The 13,822-nt window shown below is 41.0% G+C and overlaps 1 pseudogene; it reads right to left on the reverse strand.

Annotated features, from left to right (window-relative positions):
• Positions 1–40: 40 nt before the first annotated feature.
• Positions 41–10,963, reverse strand: LOC127670547 (nucleolar RNA helicase 2-like; annotated as a pseudogene).
• Between the last annotated feature and the right edge of the window lie 2,859 nt (positions 10,964–13,822).

The raw sequence follows: 13,822 nt of genomic DNA on the forward strand, positions 1-13,822 counted from the left end.
ACAACTAACAATATCGAGTGCACTGAACGAGTCCCACAGGTCACCCAAATCGGCTCCCTGCTCTGTATGGACAAATCCAACAGGCCAGTCCACAGTCTTATACAGAGGGCACGCATTCTTCCATCACAGAAGATTTTTGTGTGGTCAGAGCACAAAATGCACCTACCAGAGGTTGTAACCCACAGGGGCTATCCTCACTCTGAGCCAGAGGGACCTTTCCGTTCTCATAAAAATGAGACTATAAGCTACTTCTTCAGCAGATCAAAAAGACAGATCAAAACTTAACTCGTTTAGCAATCACAGGCAGCAGAGTGCATTAGCAGCCATTGTAGCTGGGTGCTGAGTAGGTCAAACCAACCATCTGGACTTTCAAGCATTTTAGACAAGTGTTCTGCAGAGAGGGGTTAAGTCTCCACAAAATGTAATCTTAGCTTTGCTACCCAGCCTCTTTGTTCTCAGAATGGGACTCTGAGACTTAATTATATATGAGGAACTACCTAGGCTATAAGCTGTGGATAGTTCCCCAGCTGGCTTGTGAGTGATATAACCCATTTACTCTAGTCTGTGTCTGCCACATAGATGGTTATCTCTCCTGAGATTCATGTTTCTGTCTTCCTCAGAGTTCAAGGCCAATCTGCAGGTCTTCACTGTTTCCTAGAGTCCTATCTCCCCCTGCCTGATGTCCCACCTTTTATTTCCTGCCTTGCTAAATTGACCCTCAATTACGCTTTTTATTGTCAAGTGATGCTTATACATAGTACCAAAGAGATTCTCTTTATTTATTCCCCTCCATAGTCCAACTAAATGTCCATTGCTAACATTAGTAAACTCTAATAGGGAGGGACAACTATCAAAACCAGCAGATAAGAATTTAAGTCCACAGTGTCCATTTTATCTGTATTTGGACACATTAGGGGAAAGTACTCTGCAATCAGAACTACCTTGGTGATTGAATTTGAATTTGTATACAGAAATCATTTACTATCAATTTATGCATTCATACAACTAAGAGTTTCTCCTAGACCTTATAACATTTTCTGAAATTCTAAACAATTTTCCCATATTTCAATTTCCCATTTTGAAATATGGGACTCTGACTACTTAGTCTTCAATCCAGTCAGAGACCTGAGGAATTAAATACCCTCAATTGCCAGAACATACAACACAAGCAGCTTCCTCATTTATGCAACTGACAGACAGCTGCTTCCTTAGACAGACACCCAAAAGTCTATGAATCTTTGGAGTATCTATCTTTTGCCTTCCGGCCCAGAATATATGCCAGACTTTCAAGTAGGAATTGTGAAGGACTCCTTATCTTCTCCTGGCAAAGCTTGGGCATCGACTTCCCTGTGTCTTATTTATCTACATCTTGGACTGCATTTGTCTGCAGTTTAGGCGAGCACAATTTCTTGCCTAGTGTCTAGCTTGTCACGTTTGAAGCAAACTCCATATAGTGGTTCTTCAGTGCTCATCATCTACTTTGAAGATGTCCGTGTGCTGCCAGGAACAGACATGCCTCACCTTAAGACTGTTTTATTAACAAAACATCTAGAAATGCCATATTCTATAGATGTTTGAGGTTTTTGAAGACTATAATATATGTGAATTGATTGTTCGTAGCTAATATATGTTTAACATATTATACATTTTTTGTAATCAACAATATTCATATCTAACAAGCCTGTAAGTTTGTTTGACTCACCAGTAACTTGCATTTCTTAATTATCCTAGACAGTTTGCAACAGCAGCCTTCAATGAATAGAACTCCACATTACATAGGTATAATACCTTAATGAGATTTGAAACAGATATACATAGTATATTCTTGCAAATATTATCCTATTCTGTATTAAGATACAAAGCAAATGTGAAAATATTTGGCTTGTTATGTTCTTTGGTCTAAAAGTTGATTTTCATAATCTACTGCTTTATTCACACACTCATACACACATATCCACACATATATGCATATGTACAAATATATATGCATATATACACCTATACATATACATGCTATTATTCCCCTATCACACTTTTCTTTTAATGCCTTCTTCCACTCTCCTTGAGCATTAGATAGGAGCAAGAGAAGGATCAAGGAAAGAGAAGGGAAGAGAAAAAGAAAGTCCTGAGTCTAACCTCCCTTACTGTGATTCCACACTGACCAAGCCAATTAACAACTTTTAAGTAATCCCCCTTAAAGGAGGACAAATATAAATAACGTGATTTATAACCACAACCATCCACCCCACTTTTGGTGAACGGGATGTCATTCTCTTGAAATTGCTTCCTACTGTTTGGTGGTGTCTTTTCCTTATGTGTGTCCAAAAAATTGGGGAATTGGCCAGTATTAAGAAAGCTGGTTGTACTATCAGTTGTCCAAGTTCTGTTTACTAAAAGATATAAGGCTTAATTAAACCAAGACCCTCGTGGAAAAGTCTAAGAGTCCAGACCAACTGGGATCAGCAGCTTTCAAGCTTTCCTAGAAGTGAATTTTGATGAAAAAGCTATTTACGTAGTCTGAAACTGAGCCTAGCAAGATGCTAGAATAAATATTTCTCAGGGTCATAATACCCTACCCAGGATCCCTGAGAGTGAATCTTGTCATGGCTTCTACTTCATTGGTGTCTGTAAGCATATAAAATTTTACAGGTAATACACATTTCTGCATAAGCATATATATGGAATATGAAGTGTGCTCAATCAGCTTAAGAGGATGTGATGATGTCTGTTTGAGCTGGTAGGTTGTTGTTTTCCTAAGTTAGCTTGGACTATATACACAAAGTTTAATATGAATTTTCATCCATGTCATTTCAAAGAATGACATGAATCCACCCTGAAGATTCTGTAGCCAACAAGATTATTAGCAATACTTAGATGAAGTCTAAGCTATAGACTTTTTCATGTCTCAGACAGTTTGAGTGCAGTTCCCAGGTAGAGGGATCAGAAAAATAAGTAACCTGTTTTATTGATCTTCATGATTTCTTTCTGGTCTGTAGCAAGGATCTTCAAGAGGTCTCTCCCTGTCAACTCTGAGTTTTATTAATTTTGAAGGATTCCACAGTTTTCCTTTTTCTGTTTAAAACCTATCACATTTAATTTCCCTATGCAGAATATTTGCTGCCTTCTGTTCTGAGGTTATCACATAGTTATGCTTATCTAAATCTAAACAGTGCATTCTAAGATCTTGTGCAGCTGAATAAACTGTCTCATTGCCATCTTAAAATTTCAAGTCAATAAAGCATGATTTAAACTATCTTTGGAGGATCTCAGATCTCCTTTTTGTTCCAGAAGCATTTCCTTTGAAGTCCTGTGAGAGTTCTCCATAATTGCTTGGTCTGTACATTGGTGATGTATAACACTTTTATGCCACAATGGGAAAAGTGTGCAATGGATAGATACACAGGTTAAAGCACCATCAGCTCTGATCTGCAAAGACATTTCCACAATAGCCACCATCTCTAATAAATGTGCAGTTTCAGAACCATCCCTTTCAAAAGTCAAGACTAAGGTTTCCAAAGCTGAAGCTGCTTAGAAGACTAAATATGTATCCAGTGCATGATGTATTAACATATGTACATTTTTATTTTGTTTTTTTTTTAAATTTCTTCATACGAGCAAAGACACTTTTTTTTTTAGGATTTTTTTTTATTCGATATAATTTATTTACATTTCAAATGATTTCCCCTTTTCTAGCCCCCCCCCACTCCCCGAAAGTCCCGTAAGCCCCCTTCTCTTCCCCTGTCCTCCCTCCCACCCCTTCCCAGTTCCCCGTTCTGGTTTTGCCAAATACTGTTTCACTGAGACTTTCCAGAACCAGGGACCACTCCTGCTTTCTTCTTGTATCTCATTTGATGTGTGGATTATGTTTTGGGTATTCCAGTTTTCTAGGTTAATAACCACTTATTAGTGAGTGCATACCATGATTCACCTTTTGAGTCTGGGTTACCACACTTAGTATGATGTTCTCTAGCTCCATCCATTTGCCTAAGAATTTCATGAATTCATTGTTTCTAATGGCTGAATAGTACTCCATTGTGTAGATATACCACATTTTTTGTATCTACTCTTCATTTTTAAAAATTTCAAACTCAACAAAAGCAAGCACATGACATTTAATGAAACACATCTCTTGTGTGTTATTGCTATGGAAATTTAATTAATTTTATTACAAATCAGAGTCTCAATTTTAACAGAATGTTGAGCCTCTATGAGCTGCCAGTGTCATGCTTCAAGCCGTCCTGCAATTTGCTCCTCTAGAAATTCTTCTTCTTCTCTCATTCTAAGTTCCAGATTGGATTCTTTTAAGACTCTGTACTGATTTTAAAAATACTCTCATCTCTGTTATCCGGCCTCTAACCTAGTATCCGGTTTCTGACTTATCTATATCAGCTTTATTTTGAACCTACTTAAAGGTGTTATATAAAACTACAATAATTACCGAACATATTAATTATTTATTGCTTACACCAAAATAATATTATATGGGGTCAAATGGCCATCTATCATTGTATTTATCTCCAGGTTTTTTTCTTTTCTTTTCTTTTCTTTTCTTTTCTTTTCTTTCTATCTTTGTTTGTTTCTTTTTCTTTTTCTTTTTGTTGAAGAGAGGTTTTCTCCACGTAGCCCTGGCTGCTTCGATATCAATCTGGGGTCCATCCTGCTCTGGCTGCTCAGTGGCCAAGGTCAGCTGCCAGCATCTCGATTCATGCCGATTCTCCTGTATTTCTGTGACTCATTCAGTGCAGACACCAAAACAATCTCCCAGTTTTCTTTGAGGAAGACCATCTTCTTCGCTTTGGCGTTGATGTTCTCACCTAGCTGCTCCTTATCTTCTTGCCAAGCACAACTAATGTTGGGCATCTAAATAGCGCAGGATCCTGGTCGCAAAGTCGGCTTCCTGGTTGATCACAGAGTGCTGGTTGAGATGTAGGCCAGAGCAACTGCCAGGGCTTCTAAAGGTCCTTTGTCTCAATCAGCTTCTCAGCTGACTGCTTGATATGGCCATTGGCAGTGGGAGGCACTGAATCCTAAAGACTGATGGCATCTTTGCTGGAGGCCTTTATGATTTCTGTTGCAGAGGGAACAACTATTCATTTAAACTTAATTCCTGATTTCTGCTCCACTTGAGCTAACTGGTACTCTTCTTTGTGCTGATAAATGCAGATGCAAAAGCCTGACTTTCCTGCTTTTCCTGTTCACTCCGAATAATGACTGTAAAACTCCACATCCTTGGGTTGACAGTCCTTAATGATCAGGTAAACCTCAGGATGTCTAACACATGGGCAACAACATTGGTAACCACCCAAACTCTAAAATTGCCATTTTGGAAACCTTTCAGGGCTATTTTCCTTGCTTCGGCAGAATTTTGCCTTGTAAGGACTAGGCATCCTGCTTTGTGCATGTGTTTTGTAACAGTTCCTGGTCATCCTTCTTAGTTTCACAGAGATGATTGTGTGCCCATGATAACTACTGTACTCTCAGATCACATCACCAATCAGTGCTGCACTCTGTCCAGTGACACTTAATCTCCAGGTGCTCCACAGCTATAGCTGCTTTCTGAGTCTTTTTTTACCAATCAGGTCTATCTGTTCATATGTAGATTTCATGTATCTTTTAACAACATTAGATACCAAATTTGAGCTAGTTGCAGAGAAAAGCAATGTTTGGGTGTTGACTTCAGAATCTGTCTTGAATGCTACATGTGAAATTTCTTCCAGCTGATCAGCAAAACTCATATCCAACTTCTGGTCAAATTCACCCAGGACAACATGTTTAAGTCTGGTGAGATCGCCCTTCCCTTGCTTCTATAAGGGTTTTCCTTAACATACCCACCCACTTTTGCATCCCTGCCCTTGATTCCCCTACACTGGGGCATCTATCAAGCCTTCATGGAACCAAGAACCTCTCCTCCCTTTTATGTTTGACAAGGCAATCATCTGCTACATATGCAGCTGGAGCCTTGTATTCTCTTTGCTCATGGCTTAGTCCCTGGGAGCTCAGGGGGATCTGGTTGGTTGATATTGTTGTTCTTCCTAGGTGGTTGCAAACCCCTTCAGCTCCTTCAAGCCTCTTTCAAACTCCTCCACTGGGGAACCTGTGCTCAGTCCAATGGTTGGCTGCAAGCATCCACCTTTCTATTTGGAAGGCTCTGGCAGGTCCTTTTAGGAAACAGCCATATCAGGCTCCTTTCAGCAAGCATTTCTTGGCATCCATAATAGTGTCAGGGTTTGGTGATTGTATATAGGCTATATCCCCAGGCAGGATAGTCTCTGGATGGTCTTTCCTTCAGACTGTGCTCTACAATGTGTCCCCATGTTTGCTCCTGTGTGTATTTTGTTTCCCATCTAATATTGACTGAAGCACCCACACTTTGATCTTCCAAACTGCTGAATACTAGTCTCACTATCCATGAATTCTCGAAGGATATTTGATTACACTCTGATACCAGTGATTGTGATGTTTCCTGGTAAATCATGTTCCTAGTAGAGGTGTGATTCACCCTTAATGCACATATTTAATCCCAAATGATGAAGATAAAGTTAATAATATAGAAAGTAGCAGTATGTTTGAAAGTTATATCTAATTGAGTGGTAGAAATGATCTGAATCAGAGAACATTCAAGAGAAGAGGATATGCCCACTCTCGTGAGAAAACAGGGGGAAAAGAGTCTACTTAATCAGAGCCATGGAGAGAGCTAGAAAAGAAGAAAATTAAGCTGTTTCCCTGGGAGAGATTTACAGGGATCATAAAGAACCAGAAAGTATTTTGTTCCGCTTTCTAAGAAGGAAGGAACCATTCCCCCCCCCCACACACACACACACTTTGGTCTTCCTTTTTCTTGAACTTCATGTGGTCTGTGAATTGTATGTTGAGTATTCAGATCTTTTGGGTTAATATGCACTTATTAGTGAACACAAACCATGTGTGCTATTTTGTGATTGTGCTACCTTACTCACTATGATAATTTTCTAGTTCCGTCAGTTTGCTTAAGAATTCCATGAATTCATTGCTTTAATAGCTGAGTAGTACTCCATTGTGCAAATGTACCACAATTTCTGTATCCATTCCTCTGTTGAAGAACATCTGGGTTCTTTCCAGCTTTTGGCTATTATAAATAAGTCTGCTATGAACCAATGGAGCATGTGTCCTTATTACATGTTGGAGCATCTTCTGGGTATATGCCCAGGAGTGGTATAGCTGGGTCCTCAGGGAATATTATGTTGAATTTTCTGAGGGACCAACATACTGATTTCCAAAGTGGTTGTACCAGCTTGCAATCCCATGAACAATGGAGGAGTGCTCCTCTTTCTCCACATCCTGGCCAGCATCTGCTGGCACCAGAGTTTTTGTTCTTAGCCCTTTGGACTGGTGTGAGGGGGAATCTCAGGGTTGTTTTGATTTGCATTTCCCTGATGACTAAGGATGTTGAACATTTCTTTAGGTGCTTTTAGTCCATCCTACATTCCTCAGTTGAAAATTCTTTCTACAGTACCTGGGAACTCTACTTTGAGAACAACTGGTTTAACTACATATGCACAGAGCACCACCCACCCCACTGCAGTTCCAAGTAGCTACTGTCCAGTATTCACTGGCAGGGGGCAGTGTGGAGCTGGTCTGTTGACACCATTGCTTATCATCTTCTGGTGTCAAGAGAAATCTGGGTCTAGCATACAAGGCACTCCCCTGCAAGTCCACAATACACTTTACAACTAGAGCCATATATAGTATATTTGAAATGTTTTATTTAATGCTGAAAAAATTAGCCTAGGAGGCAGAGGATATAAAATAAAAAGGCATGTCACCATGTCATCTTTAGAAATGAGTTGTTTCCTTCAAAATTACTTTACTTTTACTTCTGAGTCCAAACAGGCTCTAGTACCCCTGAGACAGCAGTCAGGGGTTGTGGTCACTCCAGGACTCTAAAGCAGGTCTGGGCTTGAGAGCCCTGAGCAGCTGGAAGATAAACATCTTCCTGAAGGTTAGAAGGAAGGTACCATGTGAATCCTTGAAGAAGGCTCCAGAAACAAGCTTTTTAGTGGGGCTGGGTAGGAGCCATTTCTGAGTTTGTTGCAAGATCACAAACAAAAGCAGTGCACAGGCTTCAAGGCACAGGCAGGATGCTCCCCCCCCCCCCAATACCCTAATTAGCTCACTGAGCCAGGCTAGCTAGCATGTCTTGTATTTAATGAAAGGGGACCTGCATTGGTGCTGGTTGTCCTCAGCACCCATCTCAGCCCTGCACACTCTGCCTTGATCAGAGTTCAAGCAGTGAAAGACAGACTCCATTGACCCGGTGACCCTTCCATTTACTGCTTTCCCCATCTAAGGGGACAAGAATGTGCCAAGAGAGCCTGCCCAGGCAGCTCAGGCTGTGCCAGGCTAAGATGAGGCAAGCACTATGGAGTGCCTGAAATGGCTGTTGTCAGGTAATTGGAAGCTCCTGTGCTCACTGTGTGCAAATGAGGGGCTCATCTTAAGTGGCTCTGTGGGGAGCAGACCTGTTGGCAGTGTCTGTCCTCCACAGCACAGGGTTCTGTGCACAGACAGCCACCTGGTAAAGTGTAGTGTGCCTGGGCTGTGCTTGGGGTGTCAGCTGTGGGCCAGCAAAGGTGAGACAATGACAGTTCACCTGGGTAAACCTTGTGTCACCAGGGAACAGCTGTCTCTGCTGTCCTCCCTCCCCCTTTGGAGCTGGCCAAGTGTTTGTTCTTCTTCCCTCTCTCCCTTGGTGTCTGGCAGCCTCACATTCAGCCAGCTCCATGTGGTTTCCAAGATCTTGGCTCTGTGCCCTCCCATCTCCTTTTTTAGCCAGCATTGGTCTTGATCAGAAGTAATCTTTATGAACTAAAAGAACTTCTCTCTGTGAGTACCTTGGCTTCCCAGAAATTAATCTTCTTTGTGTACTGTGACAGATGATGGAAACAAATGGGAATGTGTCTGAGTGTTTTTGAGAGATTTTCTCTAAGGTAGGTATGACACACCATGGATGGTTTCTGGAACATTTCCTCAGGATGCATTTCCAGCTGTATCAAACTGAGAAAGCAACTAGACAATCAACCTTCAGCTTCCTGGGATTCCTGACCACGGACACAATGACATCACTTGCTCTTTCTCCTAATACCCTGCTGTTTTCCTCATGAGGTACTGTATTGTCATCACTTCTGAGTCACTGTAAGGAGAAATGTAAGTCATAGAATTCCCTATGAACACTAGACTCATTCCACTAGCCATGTGTCTCTTTCCTTTGCCAAGTCACAAAAGTATTACCAGTGCCTCCCAAACTTTTCAGAGAACCCAAGGGTTTGAGACTATAGACTCTTCCACTGACTGTTCTCCCTTCCCCCATCTCTGGCAACTCAATGTCAGGTGACCTGTGAATGTAGTTCTCTAAGTGGATTACCCCACCAGGTACTGTGCTGAGTGTGATGGTCTTGGCACCTGTGCTTGTGTGTCTTACAGTTTCTAACCCCTAAATATGGAAAACCACTGGCCTACTGGAGACAAGGATTACCCAGGGATAGTTAGTGGCTTCCTCATTCTGCACACAAATATCTCCTAGTCAGACATTAAGTGTGGATCGTGATGATAACAGAGACAAAGACAGAATGCTAGGAGGACAGCAAATCTGAAAACAATGAACCTGTGACCAATAAGCTATTTAATTGCTGCCATGCATGCAGTGCTGAGAAGCAGTGAACCCTTCCTCAGTCATGGGGCTCCACAAATGCTCATTAGTCCACTATTAATCTCATGTGTGCCCTGTCTGTCACAGCCCTGTGAGAGAACGCCGAGCTCAGCAGATGTGAAAGGCTGAACCCGTGCCCGAGCTGAGTCAATGTCCGTAATGGTACTGGGCCTCTGAAAGTGTCTGGAAGAAGGGTCAGGTAAAGAATTAGTAGACAGTGGTTGAATTGTCTTAAAGACTGAAAATCAAGGTGACAGGTTTAGATGTGTGTGTGTTTGTAGGTATATACATAAACATATACATGTATTCAAATATGTATGAATATGTGTGTATATGTAATTTCTATGTGGGACCAGTCCATGGAATCCAGGCATCTTGTCTCATGTGAATGTAGCAGAGGCACAAGAAGTCTAAGAAGATCCCAGAGCCCCCTAACTTCCTGCAATGAAGACAACCAGAGACTGACTCTCTACAACCTCAGATCCTGGGCAGGGTCTCCGTAGCAGTTTTCCCTACTTAATTGGTGTTCATGAAATACACTCACTGGAGGAGAGCAACCAGGATGGAGCTATTGCTCAGGACATGCTGATGCCTTAGGTGCCATAGCTGGAGGTCAAGAAACACAGTCTATAAAGGTCGGCTTCCAATGCAAGCAGAAAGCAAGAGCAAAGGCGTAAGACCTTAAGGGAAGGCAGCTTGTGTCTGTATTCTCCAACTGAGGGTTTGTTCTTCTGAGAGAACTGGAGCTAAGGTTTCGTCAGAACCCAGGAATGGAGGGATGCACATCACCTCTCCTGGATCAGAGACCAACATCTGGGCACATGTGGAAGGTGGACCTTTGACAGTGCTTTTCACATTTGTCTCACTAAAGAAAAGTAGAAATTCTTTTTGTTTTTAAACAACAACAACAACAACAACAACAACAAGAATGATCAGATTTAAGACTGAGAGGAGCCCTATCATGTGCAGCACAGGCAGCAAGGTCTGCTGTGTGGGACAGGTCTGCCTCCTTACCCACCCACCTTCTCTCACTTTTTGGTCACTCTACTCTGTGCTACATACAGTTAATTTGCTCATTTCTCAACATTCGTTTGTGAATGTCACTGCTACTTTTAAGAACAGGGTTTATCCTTTTTTGTTTTTGTTTTTATTTTTACTGTTTTTACTCTTTAATCCTTTTTTTTACAGTCCATTTGTTATCCCCCTTTCTGGTCTAACCTCTGACTCCTCTTCATCCCATTTCTCCCCCTGAATCTCCAAGACAATGTCTCCAACCATCACTAGACCTCTCCATACCCTGGGTCCTCAAGTTTCTTGAGGGCTAATTGTGATTTCTTCACAGGGGCCAGGCAAGGGGATCCTCTGCTGTATATGTGTTGGGGTCTCATATCAGCTGGTGTGTGTTGCATGGTTGGTGGTTCATTGTCTGAGAGATCTTGGGGGTCCATGTTAGTTGTGACTGTTGGTCTCCCTAAGGGCTCATCCTCCTCCTTAGATTCTTCAGCTCTTACAGAATTCCACCACAGGGTTCCCCAGCTTTTGTCCATTATTTGGGTGTAAACATTTGCATCTGACTACTTCAGCTGCTTGTTGGGCCTCTCACAGAGCAGTTCTTTTAGAGAGGAACAATTCTGCATCAGAGATTTTGGCTGTGGGATGGCATCCTCATCCCTACACTTGATGCCCTGTCTTTCTATTGGAGGTGGGCTCTACAAGTTTCCTCTCTGCCCTGCTGGTCATTTCATCTAAGGTCCCTCCTTTTGAATCTTGAGAGTCCCTTACCTCCCAGGTCTCTGGTACTTTCTATAGGGTCCCTCCAACTCCCATCTGCTGAAAATGCCTGTTTCTATTCTTTCTTGTGGTCCTCTTTCCTCTCACCACCAATACCTGATCATGTTGTACTATTCCCTTCCCTGACTTTTCTCCCATTCGGGTCCCTCCCTCCCCCACCCCCTCCATGATTGCTTTCTTCTCCCTACAAAGTTAGATTGAGTCATCTTCAATTAGGTTTCAGCTTGTTAACACTGTTCATTTCTGAGGATTGTATCCTGGGTACTGTGTAATTTGGGGGGCTAATATTCACTTAGTGAGTACAAAACATGCATGTTATTTTAGGTCTCAGTCACATTACTCATGGTGTTATTTTCTACTTCCAACCATTTGTCTGCCAAACTCATGATGTCCTCATGGTTTACAGCTGACATTGTGTAAATGAACTACATTTTCTGTATCTAGTCATCCATTGTGGGACATCTTGGTTGTTTCTAGTTTTGGCTATCATACATATGGCCACTATGATCATCGTGGAACATGTGGTCCTGTGGCATGGTAGGGAATCTTTTGTTGATATGCCTAAAAGTGATGTAGCTGGGTCTTCAGGTATCTCTACTTGGGTGCCTCCAGATTGCTTTTCAGAGTGATTATACCAGGTTGCAATCCCTGAGCAATGGATGAGTGCTCCCTTTCCTCTGTGTCCATGCCAACATGTGCTATTAGCAGGGTTTTTGATCTTAGGCATTCTGATTGGTGTAAGGTGGAATCTCCGGGTTGTTTTGATTTGCATTTCCGGGATCACTACAGACTTTTCACATTTCTTTATGTACTCCTAGGCCATTTGAGATTCCTCTGTTGTGATTTCCCTGTTTACTTGTTTGCCCCATTTTTATATTGGATTATTTGGGGTTTTGGTGGTTAGCTTCTTGAGTTCTTTATACACTTTGGATATCAGCCCTCTAATGGATGTGGGATTAGTGAAGATATATTTCCCAATCTGTAGATGGCTGGTTTGTCCTATTGGTAGTATCCGTTGCACTATGTAGGCTTTCCAGTTTTATGAGGTCTAATTTATCAATTCCTGATCTTAGAGCCTGAGACACTGGAATTCTCTTTAGGAAATCTCCCAACCCCATTACATTTCTTCAAGACAATTTTCCCCTTTCTCTACTATTGGATTCAGTGTGTCTTCTTTTATGCTGAGGACTTTGATCCACTTGGAAATGAGACTTGTGCAAGGTGAAGAGCATGATCTATGTTCCTTTTTCTACGTTCAGACTGCCAGTTAGACCAGTGCCATTCACTGAAGATGCTTTATTTTTCCAATGTATATTTTTTGTTTCAATGTCAAAGATCAATTGTCCATAAGTGTGTGGTTTTATTGCTTGGTATTTATTTCTATTCTATTGATAAACCTGTGTGCTTTTGTAAGAATACCATGCAGTTTTTAGTATAGCTTAAGGTCAGGATGATAATTACTACAGAAGTTCTTTAAAGAATGTTTTTCCCTATTCTTTTTTTGTTTGTTTTGATTTTCAAAATTATTCTTTCCCAGTTTTTGAATATTTGTGTTCAAATTTTGATGGTGATTGTGTTGAATCTGTACATTGCTTTTAGTAGGATGGCCATTTTCAGGATGTTAATTCTACCAAGCCATGAGTGTGAGATATCACTTCATATTCTGAGTTCTCATTCAATTTATTCTTGAGAGACTTGAAACTCTTGTCATACAGATATTTTACTTTGTGGTTAGAGTTTCCCTGATATATTTTATAATTTGTGACTACATTGAATGGTGGTGTTTCCCTAAGACTCTTTCCAGGACCATTTATCATTGTATAAAGTAAGGCTACAGATAAATTTGAGTTAATTTAATTTCTAGCAGCTTTGCTTGAGTTTTTTATCAGGTGTAGAAGTTTCCTGATAGAATTTTTTGTTCGCTTATGTATACTACCATATCACTGGCATATAGTGATACTCTGACCTCTTTGCAAAGTTTTAACCCCTTGATCTCTTATGTGGTCTTACTGCACTAGCTAGAACTTCCAGTGCTGTGTTGCATAGATATGGGGAGAGTGGACATTCATTTCTTGTTCCTGATTTTAGTTGTATTGCTTCACTTATTTCATTTAATTTGATATTTTTTGATGGTTTGCTCTATTTTAGTTTTATTATATTTATGTATAGGCAGTGAATTCCTGGTGTCTCCAATACTTTTAACATGAAGGGGTATTGTGTTTTGTCAAATGATTTTTCAGCATGTAATGAGAATGCCAAGTTACTTTATTTTCAGTTTGTTTATCTAGTGGGTTACCTTAATGGATTTTCATATATTGAAACAATTGGACATCCCTGGGATGAAGT

The sequence above is a fragment of the Apodemus sylvaticus genome, chromosome 20, assembly GCF_947179515.1.
Source record: "Apodemus sylvaticus chromosome 20, mApoSyl1.1, whole genome shotgun sequence".
In the NCBI taxonomy this organism is placed as follows: domain Eukaryota; kingdom Metazoa; phylum Chordata; class Mammalia; order Rodentia; family Muridae; genus Apodemus; species Apodemus sylvaticus.